Raw genomic sequence first — 21225 nt, forward strand, 5'->3', positions numbered from 1 at the left:
TTTGGGTTAAAATTTGATATTGGAAGTTAACATTCTGATATTTCTGTCCTTAATGGCAAGGAGGGCAGCTGGCTCCCGTAGGCTGCGTGGTGCTGTCCCCACTGGGGATGGACACGCTGGTCGGCACAGGAGCTTGTAAAAGGCACAGTGCAAGGCGAACACAGGCTCATGCATCCATTTAGTCTTTGTATCACGAAAAAGAAAATAAATAAAAAGAGAGCTGTCTTTTAAAGCAGTGTATTATTCATATTAGTGCACAGATTTAATGCAAGGTCCTTGGCAAACCACATAATCACATAACCCTTTTTTTTCCCCAGAATTGGAAGAATGCACTGGGCTGGGGTGCATTCAGGACACTCGGTATCCTCCAGGATTTCTGTCCTCGGGTTGGAGAGCTTCGTATCAAAGCAAAATGCAGACCTCGACCCCAGAAACAGGGAGTACAGAGTGGGTATGATCTTGCCTATTAGTGCTAGTAAAATGAAAGATTTTTTGTCCAGCTAAGCCTGTACCCACCAGCATTTCTGGGAACTCACAGGTCTGAGAAGTGCACCAGTGCTGTTAGTTCGCAGTGGCATATATCATAAAAATGTGTATATAAAAGATCTGCTCTATAGACCGTGCAAGCCGTTGCACTTCCCCACCCATCGGTATCACTGCACTGTGGAGCAGACCCACAATTTGGGATGATGCAGCACATGAAATTGCCCTTCTTCACCCAAAAAGGCTATTTCTAGGGCAGAGCTCATAGGCGGGCATTCTGGCGTGCCCTGACACCGATTCCCCGTGAATGTTAGAAGTTATTTTTGTAATGAGCGATTTACTCTAGCATTAAGAAAATCTATTAATCTTCTGCTCGCTCTTGCAAATGAATCCTCATATTATCTGTATATGCCGTCAGCCAGGATAGTTTAGAAAATACCAGCCCCTATCTTATCTTGTCAGTTCATACGCTGATGGGGGGGGAAAAATAATGGCTGAAAGAGCCACAGGCTACGATAATTAGTAAAATCAAGTGACTTGCTGTTTGTTTGCTTTGCAAAATGAACTTTTACCCCTCCACCGCCACTCCTCCCCCCAATTTTCACCATCTTATCATACAGCATTTGACATGACAGGTTAATGAGAAAACCCCCAAATTGGGCTTCTGCAGCTAATTGTAGCAGTGGTTGCTCTCTGCTCGAACGGCTCAGTGGTCCGGCTCCTTCCCCGTGAAATCTGAGCTCTCAGGGGGATACAAAGGCTGTGATTACAAACGTACAGAAACACTCACTTACAGACAATAAGTTTCTCTTATTACCCTCATTTCTGCTTCTGGGGGAATGAGGTCTGCAAATTTTCCAAGATCTTGTCTTGCACAGCATGCTTCAAGTGGCAGATTTGATTTTTTTTATTTATTTAGTGCATTAGATTTATATTTTTTTTAATATAATCTGCTATTACAGTGGCTCAAGCAGCCAACCTGCAGAGCCTCAGACTCATCCACGGTGCGCTCCTTCAGAAATTGCAATTTTCGGACCACAATGAATTGAACAATTTGGACAACAGAAGACAAACAGTTGCCGTCAGCGTGAGTGGAAAAAGAACCACATGGCGTGCTCTTGCTATTAATAATCCCCATCAGCGTGGAGATCCGTCTGCCATCGCGTGCAGCACGCTGCTACCTCCTGGCTTTTCTGATTGCTTGGGCTCTCTCCCATTAGTTGATATTTTTGGGAAGGGTGTTTTCAGGATTATTTTTCTTTTAAATGGAAAAAGCAGAAAAATGCAGAATTTGAGCTCCTCACATTAAAATCTTATGCCATCTTCCCACAGCCTATGGCATTTCCAGGGAAATCAGCTCCCGTCCAAGTCCCACAGGGAAATGTTGAAGCCCTCAGTGACTCGGGGACATTGAGGTGAAGGGGAAAAAAATCTCTGTCTGCTGCCTTTTCTCTGTGAAAGCCTAAATACCATTTAAATAGCCACTCTTTGGGGAAGAGCTATTTAAAAAGCTAGAACTTATCCTTCTCCAGAAATAATTGCCTTTATGTCTGATGAGGCTACTCAACGGTGTCCACTGAACTCCTATGACTGATGCACATGGTCAGGTTTGCAGGAACAAAACTTTCAGCCCCGTTATGCATCAAATTTCATTTCCAGTCACTGGATTTATTGACGTTATAATGGCCAGCCCACACAAACTGCAGCCATGCAGCCAATTAACAGGACAGACAACAACAGACATTTGAGAAGTTGCTAAACTTGGTCTTGAAAACGAGCTAGCTTTATCCCTGTAAACGGATCTTGTTCTGTCATTGTGTATTAAACTGGAAAGCTTCATGTTGGAGAGTGGTACAAAATCACATCCTGATAACTAAGGCCTCACATAATATTTCAGCAGATCGTATCATTTGTGGTTTACTCTCATAACTGCATTGCAAATGTAAGGGTGATTTTCCAAGACAAAAGTATCTGTACACACTGATACAAATTTCTTGGTGCATTGTATTTAAGGGAGCTTTCTGCCAGAAACTACAGGGGCTTGATCCAGTGCAGCACGACGAGAAGACCCTTCTCAATGATTACATGAAATGGGAACTTTCTGCTCACTTCCACCACCAGACAGCGTGCACTTAAAAGCCGTCATATGGCTGTGTTCCCCGTGAAGACACGAGTATGTATGTCCATCTGGAGCTCATTCAGTCTACCATCAGTGTCGATGAGTCCATGAGCGTTTCATCCTGCCAAACCCATGATCTGTCTTTTCATAAACAACAGCAAAACTCCTTCGATCATGTTTTTCCCCTCCCTGGAATGAAATGCAGAGATTCAAATTGACCGAAACAGTTTGGGAAAATTGTGTTGATTTCACCAAATTGTTATCGCCACCAAGAGACTTTTAAAGGTCACCACCTTTCTTTTTCACATGAAACGAGCCATTGCAGATAACGCAATGTATTTCTTTATTTTAAGAAGTTCAAAGGTCTATTAAGGCCTTCCATGTTGTACAAAAGACTTAATTCACCGGAAGCCATTTTTCTCTCCCGATTGTTTGGAGCGGCAAGTGAACCAAACAATCGGTTATTCACACAGATCTACCCAGAAGCGCGTTTCCCGTGCCCAAGACATCCATACTTTGACTTAACAAAAATAACTTTCAACTGGGCTGCTTTGAACCACTAAATTAATCCACAAATGAGACCGTTAATCCACAAATTAGGCGTTTGTCAGATAATGTGGGTAGCATTTGTAGCTACCTGTGGTAGGTGGGAACTAAATCAAGATGATGGGTTTTTCAAGAAGAAAATACGGTTAACATATTCATGGCCAAAATTCATGTCATTATTTCATACCTAATGCTCATAGCTGCAAGATGATGTCAAAAGACACAGTAAAAGAGCGGAATCAGTGTGGACTGACCATTTTCTGGTGCAACTGTCTCTTTTTTTTAAGTGAAATGTCCACTTTCCCACCATGGCTTTGGAAAATAATGGCTTTCGGCACTTTTGAAGAGACCTGCCTGAGTATGGCTCGCTATTCCTACATGAAGGCTGTCCAAGTTGCCCTGTGTAATACCAATGTTATTTCCTTTATATTATAAATAGGATTTGGGTTGAATATGAATAAACTCATACCCATTGGTATGCTTTGTAACTCTAATCAGCGTTTTCCTGCAAAAAAAAAGAGGAATGTTTATCTGAAAAATAAAGAGGTGCTAATTTTATCTTGTGAAAGTGGATATCTCCTTACGTCCCTCCAACTTCGAGGAAGATAACCAGAATGTATTATATCATCTAAATCCAGCATCCTATGAGATCAAACAGAATAATGTATACATATGCCAAAGCTGATTGAAGTATTGCTGGTGTTCACTTCCGCTTCACTAAGTATGTGTTTCATTGATATACGTAATTTGCCACCACCATGAAAGAAATTCAAAGTCCTCTGTTTGTGCCAGTTGATTTCTATGATATCTGGAGGCTTTTAAAATAGGGATCCAAAATAGATGTGCCCTTGTCACCCCTGTGTTTAAGCTCTCTCCAACAGGAAATGGCACGGGTTCAAATTTTTTTATACTGGAAGCCACATGTAGCTAGATAAGAATCATGTCTTGTCTGTGACTAAGCATTGACATTTCAGTGTTTAAAATATAGTCAAAATGATCCATGGCGAACCCACCTGAGACTATTTTTCTTTGTCTAAAGTCCCACTTTCTAGCCTCTTGAAAGGGAAGGTGGAGCTCTGGGGGCTGTGACATGATGATGTTATGTTAAGGAAATGGAAGTTTGCTTTATTGTTCACGTTCAAAGACGTGGCTGCGAGAGGAGGCTTTGCTACCGGGCAGTGCATCGCCTCCACCCGCACACACTCGGGTCCCCAACTTCTCCATCCTCACCAACAGGTTTAAAACACATCACGGAGGGGGGAAAAAATAATAATTTGCTTTTGCCAAATCGCAGACGTCAAATTCAACACACTCAGGGAAAAAAAAAAATAGAAATGAGTGGTATTTCCTTCGAACTGCTGGTTCTCCTAAAGGAAGGGGCAGCTGGAGGGGTGAGGAGGGCTGGGATGTTTATGAAGTGTGCGGGGACTTTTGAAGGAAGCTCCCTGAAGGAGGACAGATGGTTTGGGGAACTGGCAATGTGATACTGAGCCTTTCACTTCGAGGTCGCCCGGTTCAAAAGCAGCCTAGGTCAGGGATGGCACCGAGCCATTTCCATCAAATGGCTGTTTTGGTGCTGCATGAGAAAAATGGCTGGTGAGGCTCGGCTCCCGCGCAGCAGCGGGGCAGTGCTGGCGGGTTTTCTTCCTTTCTTCTTTTTCTTCCTGCGGCCAGACGAGTCCATGCAGGGATGTGCAAAGGACATCGGAGGCTCGTTGCATTGTCCAGGCACACAGCACGACTTCTGTAAGCCAGGAGAAGTGACCACCATAGGACACGGGTGGTGCTGTGGACAAGAGGCAGCTTCCCACATGCCAAAGCTGGCCCCAGCCAGCGAAACCCTGTAAAGAAAACATCTCCATATACATACATCCATATACATACATCCAACTTCTCATACTGTTCCAATCAGCGTCAGATCTACAGTAGACCACAGACTAGAATCTTCTTTTGTTGTATTATCGTGATACAAATTTCCTAGAAATCAATGAGGAAGTCACATTTGGCCAGTCAGGTGCAAGCTCACTGGAGCCGTGGCCTTCATAGAAATATTCCTTGCACATTTTGAGGTTACTCCATGTTTTAACTTTATTTTATTTTCACTCTTTACTTTCATTCTAAAACATCCAGGCTTTCTAGGGGCTTGTTTTTTTGTTTTAGTTTTTTTGTTTGTTTGTTTTGTTTTGTTTGTTTGTTTTTGTTTTTCCTAAGTTTCAAAATCATTTTTATTATCATCCTTTAATTCTGGATTTTAGTTAGTGCATCTGGATAAGAAACTACCTTATTATTGCTTATTTTATTAGCAATGTTGTTATAGGGAATAGCAAACCAGAGGAAAGGCAAGGCCAGGCATGGAAACTAGAATTCCTGAAAATAAATAAATAAGTAGATAAAAAATCCTACACAAGTCTGTACGCCTTGTGAATGCTTTCTACGGATAATTCCAGATTTTTATAGCAAAAACAGCTGTTTACAGAATACTTTTCTGCATAAATTTTACCCACAAGCATGAATTATGATCCTACACCAGTTCAGATTCAGAACGGTTTGGTGTACATTCACATTTACTGGGAGATTTAAGTCTCTCATGGCTTATATATCGCTTTATGGATTCAGTAACATGACAGCATCTCGAAGTGGCTCATCCCAAATTAAACTGCCACAGCCAGAGGTAATTACACAGGGCTTGGTGATTTGGGAGCCAGGGAATGATGCTGGGCTTCTTCAGCTAAGGGACTGGGTTTGGGCTATTTAACCTAGAAAACTGCCAAGCTAATCACGAGTTTGTAGCACAGCTGGCAGCTGGATAGTGTCTGATGAGAATAGGTCTTCTCTTAGATATCACTGGTGCTTAAGACATCCAGGAATGTCCACATCCCTGTGCATAATTAGGCAAATATATAAAGAAATTAGGCTGCCAGGAATTTGTGTTTTTCCAAGTCTGCACTGAAGTCATTGACAAAATTATCTGGCAGGAGGAGGAGTGATTGTCCAACAAAGCACAGGCAGAGAGATAATGCTGATTCTGAAACGACGGGCAGAAAACTCAGAGCAGAACTACTCACAGTCCTGGACTCCATCACTTCCACATGCAGCATCGGGCTCAATACCAAAACCATCGCAGCTGATAAAAGATCCCAGTAAGATTCAGCCAAGTTTAAAGTGAGCCACAGTGCTCGAGTATATCTCCCTGCAATAACAAGCTGTGGGGGACAGACACATGCCCAGGTCAATTCTTAGCATGCTTATTTTTATTCAGGTCATCCCTTTGCTGGCAAGAAGTATGTATAAAGAGAGAAGGAATAAAAGATTTTGCCTGGCCTTGCCGGGGAAGTTTTCTGTGCAGAGCGGTCATCCTGCCAGCAGAAGGAGCTCCAGCTGAAATCCTGGCACAGCACTTTTTTTTTGCTGATGAAATCCCTAATGCTTCTGCACGAATGAAGGGGAAAAAAAATAAATAAATAAAAATAAATTAGCCAAGTAAATTAGCCAAGTTCAGGAGGAAAGAAGGGCAGAACAAAGTCCCAGACAGAGGCAGGACCAAGGGGAGCAGGTGCGGTCGGAGGAGCACGGATGCCCCAGTTGGCACGACCTATCCTGCAGGAGCCACGACCTTCTGGCCCATGCTTTCCCTTCCAAGCTAGAGGCTAGCCTTGCTGGTAGGATTTCAGCAGGCTGCGTGGTGCCAGGGCTTTGGCAGCCCAGATGGGGCCAGGAGCCAGCCCCACCGTGTGCCCCTGCCCACCCTGCCAGGGCTGTGGCATTCAGGGTTCTCCAGGGCATCTCTGCTGGCTTTAACCTTTAATATTAACCAATACGGGAAAGATAAATATATAATTTTTTTAAAAAAGCAAGTAGAAAGTGCAGGGGAAATGTTTCAGTTAGCATAAGCTCATAGTTACTCTTACAGACAAGTTCTCAGATTTAAGGAGGGAAAATAAAGCCATGGGAGTCCAAGCCAAAAGGCAAAATGCCTCCAGCAGGTCTTTACAATTAAATAGTAACAAAAAGGTCTTTGCAACTTAAAATACCAACATTTATGTTCAAACATAATAAAGTAATAGGATATGGGAAATGCAAAATATTGGCAAACAAAGAAACAAGAATGCAGGCAGTGCTGCATTCCGTAAATAAAATACACTCCTTAGTTTAGAGCTGATAAAGAGATCTTCTACCACAGGCTATTTTACAGGCTGCATTTCCCTGCAGAAAGTTATCCACACAAAGTATTAGCTTTCTTATCCTTTGTTTATATGTATTGATGATAGTGTAAAGGCACTAAAGAGCTTTGATAAGAGATTGTTACATCTGAGTCGCAGAGACATTGCAAAAATCTCCTACTAGAAGTGAAACAAGAAAAATCCGTGACTTGCATGCTGTTTTCTTCGTTGCAAACCCGTGCTAGCATGCTGATTTGTTATGCCAACATTAACGTCTTCATCGGCTACAAAATGTTCTGGGATATCTCTAAAGAGATTTTTCATTAGAGCTAGTCAGGGTGTTACCAAACTAAATTCAAAAAATAGGAGGGATATTCTTCATTATAGTACCAGTTTATAATACCAGAGTCCTTTTCTTCTTTACCAAATTTATGCACAAGAAAAAAATAAATATGAATTACATGTGAAAAGAAGCAACAACTTTTTGTAGCGTTTTGCTGATTTAAAATCTCCCTATTTAAAAATATCTAAAATATCTGTATATATTTATATATATACTACATACATACACACATAGCAGGAAGAGGGAAAATTTTTGATGGCTCTTTTTTTGTGTAGGAAATGGAAGCTATTGGAAGAAGCAAGTCTTGCTGCTATTACCCTCTCCGCAACACTTCTAAGGTTAAAGGAATAAAAATCCATCAATTTGTACAGCCTGACCTTGCAGTGTTGGTTTTTAGCTGAATTCAGATGTGCAGGATTAACCCAGCAAAGTTTACATGACATTGATTTAAAAGCTGCGTTACGGGACCTTCCAGCAAGTTACATTAATCGGAATCTTTAATCGGGCCTTGGGACAATGAAAAAAAAATGTTGCTTATCAGAAGTGCAACATATGATAAACAGATGTCTCCGCGCATCAGATAAATATAAATGCAGCGTGCATCGCTAACCATGGCAAGTCCATAGCTTGAGCAGCACCAAGGATGGGGCCATGAGAAATTCCTCAGCCATGTTTTTGCTAGGATGAGGACAGGGCAGAGATGCCTGAGCAGGAGGTGTGATTTCGCACCTTCCAGTGCACACTCAGGAGCCACCCAACTGCGCCAGTATGAGCCATGAAAATGTCCACGTGTGGGGTTGCACACCTCAAAATGAGGCAGCGGGGTTGTTCAGGCCGTCTCCTTCACCACAGTGCTTGGGGCCAGACGAGGATCGAGAGTCACCATCCTTGCTCTGGGGTCTCATGCCCATGACCTCCGTCCTTTGCAAAGTCCCATTGGGGCTCCCGCGGCCCCAGCTGGAGCGCACCCAGCGCAGACCAGTATCTGCAGGGAAGTTAGCTGTCAAATCCTCGCAGATCTCCCATGCACAACACCATTTTTCAGCCCCTTATCGCGCCGTTCCACCGGGGCAGCTCTCCGCAGGGATGGGAAAAGGGCAAACAGCCGCTAGGAAAGCCAGTGCCTGCCAAATTCCCCATCATTTCCCCAGCACGGCGGTGCCAGGGTTTCACGCGGAAAAGCAAGCCACAGTTTTTGGAGGTGAGTTTGAAGGCTCATTTCCTGAGTTATTAGGAATGAAATTCCCTAAAGAAGAATGGCAATATTAAATCAGCCTGGGACAAGAGTCGCATGAATGGAAGGATGCAGCCGAAAGAGGTAAAATTTCAATCTGAATAACCAGATAAAAGGTTTTCGAGCAGGAGTTGTTACCAAGTTAATAATAACATGGCTGTCCCATCCACCTTATTATACCAAAATCAAGTGGTTTTAGTTTTAGTGTTGATTTCCGCTGGAAATCCCCAAATCGATGTCCACAGACCTATCTCAGATTCACCCCTCCAGGGTCAGTATCGCAAGGGTTCCACTTGGGAGCCAACTTGCAGCTCTGACTATGACCCATGTTTTCGGAGGATGTGCCCAGAGCAGCCTGTGATGTTGTTTGGTCTCCGGAGGCACCCCAAATGAGAGCAGAACAAAGCTTTGATGCAAATGAAAACCTACCAGTGAGTGCAGCTAAATAAAGAAAAATGATTATTTGTTATGGAAACGAGTGGAGGAAATCTTGAATTAGTCAGTGCATCTTGACCTCCCTCTGCCCTCCAGAAAAAAAAAAAAAAAAAGAAAAAAAAGTACATCTTCTAAAAGCATTTGGAGTTTCAGCCCCCAAAAAGGAGAAACAGTGTGACATTTCCAGCTACCTGATGCAAAACCCAAACATTATTTCACAGGGAAAACCATTCTTCTTGTACAATATATATTAAAAAAAAAAAGAGTAAAAAGCATGACTTCTGCAAAGCTAGATAATTTTCAGTGGCTAAGTCCAATCACCGCACAGACAGGAAAAGCTTGAGTTGATATTGTGAATGAACCATGTGGTAATTGTTTCCGTACATCCTCATTAAGATGAAAAGCTACACAAATAAACAACAACAAAAGCTGCTATGTGCCAATCAGGGGGTTATTCCAAAAAAAAAAAGGAACAAAAAAAAAGGAAAAATCTGGCTCTGAATGCTTCTTCCCATGCTTCCCACCAGAAGGAGTGTCCAATTGGAAGGGCTAGACGGGGTGGCTTTGTGTGTTTCGCCTTGATTTGTTGGAGATGTTGAGGCAGCGACAGTCTGGCACGAGTCTCGGCTGGGTCTGAGTAAGCGGAAGGTGAGGAAGGACATGGAGAGAACCAGCAGTTACAGGGAAAGACGGCAATTAACGCCGGAGAAACTGCCCTTGAGGGACTCGGCAGAGCCATAATATGGAGAAACCTTCTCCGGAGAGGTGGGTAATGACGCTGCCACCCACCACGTTTTCCCAGCAGGATGAAGGGGCTCGTCAGAATGGTCCTGGTGAATTTTTGCAAAGGACAGAGCAAGGGTGAGCTCTATCCGAGAGCAGAACGAGCACCAGGTTCCCTTAGGGTGTCTTGGAGCAGCATCACGAGAGCCCTGGGGCACAGTCCCCGAGACAACCGTGTCCCCGTCGTGGGGACAGCTCGGATTCAGAGCTGGAGATGGTCCCTAGCTGACATCCACGCTGCTCTGCTGGCTGAGGGCTGCACCAAAGAGCTGTGTGCTCCCCGTAATTGTCCTCCTTATCAGTGTTGGTGAGTGCGCAGTAGTCTAAATCACACAGTCATGACACTGCACATGGCTGAGCAGGAAGAGCCCACTTGGCCTGGGTTAGATTAGTCTAATCCCACCTCCCTTGTTCTGTCATAATACCCCTCCGTCCCTTCACTCCCCATAAAAATATCCAGCTGTTGATTAAAATTAGTGAACTGTTGGCTTTGAGAAGAGGGTTGGCAGCTTATTCCGTGTATTTACTAGATATCTCTGGATGAATTCCCCATTTACTCGACGGCCCGATCCTGTGAATTGCCTGGATCAAGCCTTCTCTCTCTGCAGGCAGGGATAAATGGGGCAGCCGGGGGGGCAGTGGCTTCCCCCTGCTCAGCCCCCCCAGCCCCTGCAACCTGCTCTCAGCATCCACATCTGACCAGGGGCAGGCCGTGCTGTATTTCTTGACGAGCAGTCGCAAGCGGGCTGCAGGACCAGGATTTTGAGCAAGCTGCTGTGAAATGCTAAGCATTTCCAAGTGAGAGCACGGATTTATATTACAGAGCCTTCCCTGCAACAGCGACAGCCTGTAAAAAGGAGAAAAGGAGGGGGGGAACTGCCTGTGCAGAAAGAAAAAAAAAATACAGGCAAAGCATTGGGTGCAGTTGGAGGAATGTTTTGGAGATCAGCAATCTTTTTCTTTTTTTTTTGTGGGTTTTCCTTCCGCAGATTCTTTCTGGAGGACTCGAGAAATGCTGGGAATCCTGGGCTGTGCAAATTGCTGCATAGCTTCAGCGCCGCTGGATCCATTTGCCACCAGCCAAGGACCTGCCTCCATACACGCAAGAGTCTCGGGATGGTCAGAGGGAGTTTCTGACTTCCTAACAGGGCGGTGGGACTCAGGACCCCACGCTTTCTACCCGCCCACCACCACCGTTGCCAGCTGCAGCAGGATTGAGCCCCAGAGGAGGAGCTGTCGTACAGTTACCAGCCATTTGTGCCTCAAATCCAGCGTGCAGTGGGCTCTGCCTGCTGGGGGGTGTCCTGGCCATGGCAGGGGTGTGGAATCAGATAGGCTTTGAGGTCCCTTCCAAGCCAAACCATTACGGGATTCTATGATTGACTTCATCCCTGTTACCCCATCCAGACCTCAGTGTGAGAGTCTGAGTCTAGCAAAGGCAAATCAAACAGACAGAGCCCCCCAGGTATATGAAAACGCACCTCAAAGCCCCCCAGTTACGCAAAAACAACACATCTCAGCTAACACCCACTGCACCACTCAATGCAGTTAGGACCATTCACCTTTCACACTTCACCCAGCCCAGCGTAGGCTAATCGTACCAGCAAAGTGCTGTTGGATTTTAATAAAACTTCAGCATTTATAGCTCTTCCCAGGAAAGAGGACATGCCAGCTCTGTTTGTCAGCGGCAGTGTCTGAAGCACTGTTTTGCCCACCAGGCATAACCGGATCCTCACCTCCAGAGCCAGAGCTCCAGCAAGAGCACAAGGAGGACCAAGAAGAATTTCGCAGAGCAGTCTGGCGGGCAGCTTTCCTGATATTCAGCCATTAAATCTTTATTCAAACTGCAGGAAGGGAGCACAAATTCTGCCATGGTCTGTGCATGAATAAAGTTGGTCTTCAAGAGAAGTTTTTGATGATTTCTTTGCATATCTTGGTCATTGTAACACAAGAAAAGCATAGCCCAGAGATAATTTGTATAAATGCATCAATCTACAAGAGCACCATGGTGAAAATAATTTACAAAATATCTTCTTGGGGACACATTTTGGTGACTTTCACAGCTTTTCACTTTCTTCCTTCACTTTAGGTGCCTGAAAAACACAGAAGAGCTGGGAAAGATGGGTCAGCATTGGAGCTGGATTCAGCCCACCTGGAGGTACTTGTGTGGCTGGGTGCACTCCTTAATTTCTCCAAGCCTGAGTTTCCCCAAGAATAGATCTGACCTCGTGGGGTAATTGCCAGGAGAAATCCATGACAGGGTAGTGATTGCTTAGACTGGGATAGAGGTGTAGGATACCAGAGACTGAACTCGTTTGCCACCAGAAGGCAGGCATCATGGTTTGATCTTGAAAGAGAGCGGGTGTGAGGAAGATGGGAATGGGTTTGAAAAGGAAGGGAAGTTGCTTATATTAGATATCACTGAGAATAAGATGAGACATGATCAAACCCTCTTCTGAGTGAATGTGAGGACGTGACATTTCCTGGGCTACAACAGTGGAGACACGAGCTAAGGGGAGCTAAGAGAAGAGAGCTGGTGGTGCAGACGGACAGAAGAGGCCACGCTGGAGATGTCACACATGGAGAACTGCAGTCTCTCAGACGTGCCTTGGTGAAGCAGCCTACAAGGTTTTGAGGGCAAGGCAAAGGTGATGAGACCAAGAGACCTGAAGTTCTCTCGCAGCACCTGGAAAAGCCAAGACGGGGATGGAAATGCCAAGACCACGATGACCTGGGGCTCCCCACGCCATCCACTTCCAGCCACATCCCCCTAAGCCAGGGGCCAGCAGCATCCCGGCACTCAGCATTTTGTCAGGATTCCAGTATTCTGCTCATTGGCCCCTTATTTTCTTAGGTTTCAAGCAATCTGGTTTTGGTATGTCATTAACTTATCAGCTAAGCCTCTATTTATCTGTACTCACCAAGATCTGAAGTTGTGATGTTTATTCCCACCACTCTGTGGGCGGAGGGAGATCCGCTATGAAGATTTTCCAGTAATTTCCTTTTTGTTCCTTTCTAAAAAAGAATTTCGTGCAGCTGCACAACTGTCATCTGGTCTCTGGGTAGGAGAGGATGGACAGCCGATAGTACAAGTCCCAGCGTGATTCACATCCAGGCATTAAAACAATCTGATGGGCACTGAAATAGTCATCATTTCCAAAGGTCTCAGGGAATTCAGTGCTGACGTACTTTAGCCTCAAGTATGCGGCATGCATAGAAAATTGAGCACGCTTCTACCTCACATCCTTTCAAGCCTGCTGAGAGCCCTGGAAAAGGGATATTGTATGAAATAACTGCTGTGATGGTATGCAGTATTTAAAGGTAAAAGAAAAAGCCTTCCAAAAACAGAAGGGCACAATGAAAGTGTGGCTTCCAGGATTAGAGTGGGCATCCCCAAAGATGGAGGCGGTGATTTCCCAAGGAAGGAGTATCAAACAGTTTTGCTAATCATTATGGACACCAGTAATAAAGGAGAAAAGGGAATGAGAAATGATGCCTTGGGGAAGCACTGATCCACACAAGATGGATGGGAACTCCGTCTGTAGCCGATGGGAGAGGTGTTTCTCCTTTCTGTTTCCCACTCAACCCAGCAAGCACACTCCTCACAACCTTCCTGGATTTGGTGAAATCAACTGTGAAATTTCAGCGTGCCTCCAGCAAGTGCAGCATGACCTGAAACATTCCCAGCAAAGAGCTGGGCAAGGGGAGCGCAGCCAGGATCTGCAGATTAAATGCATGTCGCTGCCTCCAGATCCTCTGGCCAGTTCAGCTCCATTTCAAAACCCTCAAAATTAAAGCCAAATGTGAAATAAATAAATAAATAAATAAATAAATAAATAAAAATAACAAAAACCTGTTTTTAAAGCATATACCTGAACCTCTTTGTTCATCTCCTATCTTACAGCAGAAGCCTACCTGCAAACTCATCCCACTGGCGAAACGTAGATTGTGGATGGCATTTGAAGACAAAGGATGAGAGCCTTCAGTGTGCTTCAGAAGTCGGGGCAGATCTGAAATGCCGATGAGATCTGCGTGAGCACAGATGTGCGATGAGGCTGCAAAACTTCCATGTAATGGACACGCGGGTGTGCAACGCCCATCACTTTCCATTGCTTCTGGAGCTTGCTCTTGCCTTTGCGTTGCATTCAAAATGCTGAAGGTAGCAACCACGTTACCATAAACCGCTGCGTTTGCTGCAAAAGTTTCCTTTGGTGATCACTACTGGGGAGAACATAGGCTATTTTGAGACCTTTTGGCCAAGATGATGTGGATATTGAGCCTGGATTCAACAGCCATGTGCAAGAGCAAGTCTAGAGTTGATTTAGACAGAGTGGAACAATCTAAACAGCTTGTACTTTATTACCCTGATATGTTTAACTTTTTTCCACCCTTTTTTAAAGATGGGAACTGTAAGATTTGCCCTTTGCAGCTGTATGAACTGTATGTTAAGAGTAACAGAGCAGTCTCAAATCCCTTTGTGTTCTGGGGACATTTTTCCAAGGCATTTTGTCTTCGTAACAATACCCAGAGCTCCCTAAATTTTGGGAAGGTCATTTGTTTCCTAGCAGATAGATTCCCTTATCCAGAGCTTACTAGAGCCCAAACAACAATTTATAAACTCTAAGCTCCTTTCTCCTTCAAGATGAAGTGCTTTAGTGTTGAAGCCAAACTAAATCTTTAAATGGTATAAGAGGCATTTGGATTTTTTTTTCTACCCAGCTGACAGTAGGTTTACAGTTTATAATCTGGCCTTTGTAAAGGCATTTGTCAGCCTGTATATTTCATTTTAAAACGCGACCACCCATGAGGACGGACAGACAGGAAGCGTTTGTTCACTTGCACCAACAGCCCATTTGAAGGTTGGCTGCAAAATAACAGAATTTAGTCACAAAAGGCAAACTTTTTTTTTTTTTTTTTTGGCATTATCTTGCTAACATCTCATTTTAAAAAGCAGCCTTTGTTTATAGGGAACTAGTCCTCCGCTCTAAATTTGGAAATTCTACGTATTCTCCTAATCCTCGCGTCCTAGCAGGGATGCTGGCTATGCATCTTTGGCCTCACAAAAGACAGATCTGCTTTTATCTCCTCTCACAGGGTCCCCAGTTTAACTGCCCCACCAAAGGAAGAAGAGTCTTAGCACTCAAGGGGCAGAGGGGAAACGTTCAGCATAAGTTAACAATTTAGCAGAACGAGCCCAATCCTAAAGCGCTGCATCATCTTGCCTGTCATATTTTTCGGCTGGGTTTCCATGTTTAGTTGTGCCAAATGGTGGTCATTTCTGCAACTCAAAGGAAACCTGTCCAAAGGGAAAGAGAACGCCAGGAATTAGGACTGCACTTTAAAAATGACTGGCCTCCACCTCCTAAGTCGATGTGTGCGTGTGTGTATCTCCATGCCTGGAGCTGGGAGGGCAGAAAGCAAGGCCAGATGATAGGGGCTCTTCCAGACAGTAACAGATATAATATTGCATTCTTTCTCCCAGTATCACAAGTAACACTCACTTTTTATCTCTATTGCTCAAAGGTTTAAAGGGAGGAAATAGCATAGTTCCAGCACGTGATAAAGCTTTCGGCTTTTTCTTTTTTTTTTTTTTTTCCCAGTTGCAAAATATGACGATAAATAATGGTTACCTAAAACACTCATGCCCTAGGATTTAGCACTGCACCCTGGGCAGACCCTTTAAGACACACCAGAAGCAGTTATTTTGTGAGCATTATTGGCCTTCTGGGCCCACAAATACTTGCAATCCTCTTTTCTTCCTACTCAGTCTTTCCTGTAGGGTCCCACCATAGGTTTGTCACCCCAGAGAGTCTTCAATCCACTTTTTGTTAGTTGGTTGAACTTTGAGAAATCTGAAATGCAAATGAGCAAAGGAGCCAGGTTTCAGGAAATTCCCAAATTTTTCCTGCTAAGGAGCAACTAATCGGTCTCCCACCTCCATAGGGTACTGCTTGGTCCTAGGGGGGCCAGATGCATGGGAGCCTGTAGGAGAACAACGTGCACAAGAAGAGCTGCGTCAGTCACTGCCGGAAATCCCAAAGAACCATCCACATGCTATCAACATAGTGCAAGGAATCACCTAGGGCTTAATAAAGAAGCCATAAAACACAAGATTCAAACATTAGAGTATAAATAACATAAATGATAAGAAGATTTATGGACCTTGAGAAGGAGTCTCAAGCAAGGACTGAGAACATAACCAAAACAGTGAATGTTCTGGACCCATCGCCACTTTCTGGGGCTCTTTTGGTCAGTGAAGGACAGGACCTCCTCTCCCAGAACCAAGTCCCCAGGTTTTCCTACACACAGAGCTCTACCAGCCATGTATTGTGGATTTCACGAGAAAAGTGAAAGCATTGGTGATCCAGACAGCACATCCTAGTGCAAGGAGGAATCTGAGGGAACATGAAGGGAGAGACTCCAAGAGAAGAATGGGAAAAATAACGGGAAATTGTTAAAAGGGCAAGAGAGGAGAATGCATTTACCATGGGAGGGGAAAAAATGCATCAGCCAGGATATTTTAAGTCCTCTCTTTGTGTTAAAACAGCAAATGTCACCCCTGTTTTGCCACACGACTGCGGGTCTGTGGCACTGTGCTGCTAACAACCCCCAGTGCATTCCAAGGGTAAACCTGCTCTGTGTCCATCTGTCCTCGCAAGGAAAGCCTGGCTTTATTCTGCACGGATCTGGCAGTCCACATCATTTTTGATGTATCCAGGCCTCAGTTTCTTGGCTGACAGCAGCGGTATTCAGAGGGCAGGACTGCAAAGCATGCATGCAGTGCTCATGCTCTTTCTCCCAGGCCATACCTGATCCCAGTTCTCCCTCCAAACTTGGCTATTTCAGGGCTGGGCTGCGAGCATCTGCGGTCACCAGGTTGACTGTGCATAAGTCTTTCCAGGCTTCCTAGCGAGCAAACACACTTTCCAAAACAGGCATCAGGTTTCTCTTGGTGGCTAATAGCTTAAGCTATGCTTTTAGTGGCGGGGCTGTGCAATGTAACATCGTCAAGAGGACGATTGCCACGTTCTGTTCCAATTTGTACATGTTGTGCTTATTTGCATGGTGCAGCGAGGGCAAAATTTAGCCCTGGGAGGAAGCTACGTGCCGGGTTGAGCAAGCAAGAGAGCCGCTGGCATTTCCCAAGGGGATGTCAGGAGCTACAGAGAATTTACCTGGGCTTTTGCAAGGGATGTGGGAGTCAACCATGCTGCTGGAGATCCTCTCTTGCCCTGCAGTGCCCAGCCCAAGCATTGAAGCAGGAGGAAACATTTCTCCTAGGCCTTACTCATGCAACTGTAAGTCAAATAAACTGTTGCTAAAACACTGAGTTTAATTCCAAATCCAGGAAAAAGATACAATTTGAGAATTACTTTGCAGAGGGGTTACACCCACTTCTGCAAATATAATCCCACAAAAACCAGAGAGGATATAATTTGTCTATAAAATTATCTTCATGTTTCCAGGCTCTTTGCATCCCCACTTTTGATTTTGTTTCAAACACACTTGACTACTCCATTATAAAGCCATGAATTTCCTTTGCACCAGGACACTGATGAATTTTGAGCTTAATTAAATGAAGGGGTTAAAGATAGTAACTGAATAACTGAGCTGTTCCCTGCCCTCCCCACGATCACTAAAGAAGTCCACAGCTAAAGTACAGTTAATGCCTTATCCCTCAGCTGGAAAATAGCCTTTCCCATGAGACGTTTCCCTTCCCCTGGGGACCTGCTGCTCTGCCCTGGTGCCCAGCAAGCTTTGGGCGAGTCCTCCCCGCTTTGCCCTCTGAATCCTTAGATTCACTTGCACGTGTATTATCTTATTTTCCCATGTGTCTCTTTCAGCTTCTTTTCTGCATTTCTTCCAAATACACAGATTTCCATAATCAGTAGCCTACAAAAATGTTGGCAATAGCTGAATATCTTTCTTTTCTGAAGACTCAGAGAAAGAAAATGCTTTTAGCGTTCTGAATCTTCACTGAGTTTTAAGGTAAAGCATTAATTTCAGCTTTTTCACAGCAGGATGATCCCACCACGATTGCCCACACGCAGAATGCAACAGCATTCTTGTTGTATTTTTCAGTGCCTGAAACTGATACAGACAGCAATGTTAGAGGCTGTACAATTAATTGGGAGCATTTACACAGGGTCACTCTTATTTTGCCCGTTCGCTGTGTTTTATGGGGGTGTGAGTTTCCCTCCGCCTTGCTGGAAACCAGAGCAGCTCTGCTAAGCTGCCTGGACCACGCTGTGATTATTGGGACTGCGTTTAGGTTTTCTAGGAAAGCTGGAACAGCCCCACTGACCCACATCTTCTGCGCAGATGATAAAAATGGTTTTATAACAACATCTAAATCGCTCTACAGTGTTTTAGTAAACAGTAAATTTATTTTGGGATTTCATCCCAGGCATAAGACTGCTTCGTTTTCCTCAATAAAGACTATTATGTTATTAGTTTTAGCCTTACGAATCCAATTCCCAACACTCAACCTTTATTTATTATTTGTACGGGGCATATATCATCCTGCCTTATAACTGTAAATATTCTGCTTGCACAGAGCACAGCACATCCTCTTTGTTTAAAACCCGAGCCATGATGTTTTGCATAAATTTGCTTCCTCTCCAAGTAGAAAGGCCCAAAATATAAACCCCCACATATCCCAGCACTGGGAACATGAGCTGGAGCCCGACCAGAGCCCCAGCCCACCCGGGGCATCCCCTCCTGGCAGGTCAGAAGGCTGCAAAGTATTTTATAATGGGGCTGCAATGTAGGACATTTCATAGCACAGGTACAAAGGGAGGAGGAGTACAGCACTTGTGAGCACAGAAAATAGTTGATTCAAACCCTTTGAAGGCGCAGCCTGCTAAAACAAACACAAGGGAGCAGCTTTCAGTGGTACCTGCAGCTTTTCAAAGTGATCAAAAAAAAAAAAAAAGGGGGGGACTCCTCAGGCAGTTTCTCTGCAGGCACAGCTTTGCAGCCTGAGAATCACCTGCATCCTCCTGGCCACATCTGCAAACCTTGTTTGCAGCCTGGTGCGTGCCAGCCCCCGTGCCAGTGTTTGGCTTTTGAAGATTGATTTGTTTTTATTTGCTTCATTTCCAATAGAATGAAACACAGGGTTCTGCTGGCAGGCACGGAGGGGCCTTATTTATTTTTCGTTAGTTCAAAATGAGTCCAGCGATGAGACATCTTTTCAAAGGGAGAAGTTGGAAAGCAGTTACTTTCTTCTGAAAGTCAAAATGAAGCACTTTGTGGTTTGTTTGGCTTCTTGATGGTTTCTGTCCCTCGCTGCAGCCCCTGTCACTGCTCGGCGTGAGTTCACTAATAATTTCAATCCAGCCGGAGGTGCAAACAAAGTATTAATTTATATAAAACAGAAAGGTCTCCCTGATACTGGCATTTGCTGCGGTGATGATAAAAGGGTATTTTTACATGTCCGGTACTTAAGTGGCTTTGCCATGGGGCTGGACAACGGGGACGCACACCCCACCCCAGCTCCCAAAGGCGCCGAGAAAGGATCCCGCTCCCCAGCCAAACGTTTCCTCTCCTGTCTTGGCCCTGCTCGAGCTGCTTTGAGCCGTCATTTCCTCCCTCTGCGAGGGGCTTTGGGACTCCTGCAACAGCCCATCCGGCAAGGGGTTAACACGACCCGACAGGAAAGGCTTTGCAAGGAGCAGATCCGTGGCACGAGTGAGTCACTGGCGCTCGGCGCTCGCGGTGGCCTGGCGGGCGCCCAGCGCTGCTTGGAGGAAAAGCACCGGGGCTGAGGCAGCCCTGCAAGGTAGCACCAAAGCCACCCAAGCCACCAGCAGCCACATCATTTGTTTCGGACAGATGGGGTCGGTTTTGCCAGCTCCTCTTTCCTTCTGACACCCGAGCGCCGCTCGGTCTGCATGGCTGGGGAGGAGAAGGGGCAAGAGGAATGCTTCCCCAGTGATATCACCGGCGCTGAGTAAATTCTCTGACCAAAAGTTAAGGCCAACAGAACAATTTGTGCTGCATCCTTTAAATGCCAGATCCCCATTTGCTAGCAGCGCTACAGGAACAATCAGGGCACTTAATAGCCAGCTGCTAAGTCATCAGGTATAAATATTTACAGAGCCCCATTGCAACATGGACATTCCTCCAGATGCAAGAGGATCCCAGCTATTTCATGACATTTTCACCTTATACAAAAGCATCCAGTTTTAGACACACGCTGCCTCATCAGCCATAAAACTACAGAAATAGCATTTTATGGAAAACACGCGTGCAACCCCCCCGTTCACAGCCATTCCCTCCCTTCTCTGCTTACCGTAATTGTCAAATATCTCTATATTTGTGTGTCCAAATAAGATATTACAAAGCAAACCCAGAGCTGGCCATCCGAAACCTACGGAGGCAGCGTCCTGCGGAGGGGAAGTAATTGCTGAGAGTGATACAAAGGGATTAAATGAAGAGTAATGGGGTGGAATTAAGGAAAGGGAAAATCCCTCTCTAATGGCAAAGTCTATCCAGGCTTGTCACAGCCCCCCAGGAGAAGGGATTGAAGCCTTATTACTGAAGTTATCCAACACGCTACAAATCACAGCATTGGCAGAAGGGGCAGAGGACATAGTGAGTAATTCTTGCGGTTACTGATAGGCGCAAGGACACACGGTCCGAATTCAGTGGAGACTTTCAGCAAGTGAAAAAATAGATTATGCGCACGTGTTTCCTTTCCACACGGTTATTATTAAAAACATGCCTTTCTGTCCACCTTCATAGCCTTTTTCATTCTTCTGCAAAGGGAAGAGTGAGTCCAAACAGGAGGAAGAAAGCAGCTGCATTTTTCTTAACCATAGACCCCCCCCTTTGGAGTCTTTTTAGCTCTTTCTTTGGCTCTTTTGGAGCCTTTGGAGTCACTGCCAACCTGCTGGATGGCAAAAGCAAAATAGGTAAGGGAGACCTGCCCCTTCTCGCATGACTTCTATGCTGTTTTTCCATCAAGACATCTCCTCCCAGCCCGACGAAGCCATGGGTTTAACAACAGGCAGCTGAAAGCTGCTCCAGCCTCAGCAGGGTCCTGCCTCATAAACAGCCTCTCCACACTGAGCTTAGCGAGAGCTCACTGGGATTTGGGGGCAGTTTGTGCCAAAAC

Source organism: Anser anser, assembly GCF_964211835.1.
Source record: "Anser anser genome assembly, chromosome: 11".
Classification (NCBI taxonomy): Eukaryota; Metazoa; Chordata; class Aves; order Anseriformes; family Anatidae; genus Anser; species Anser anser.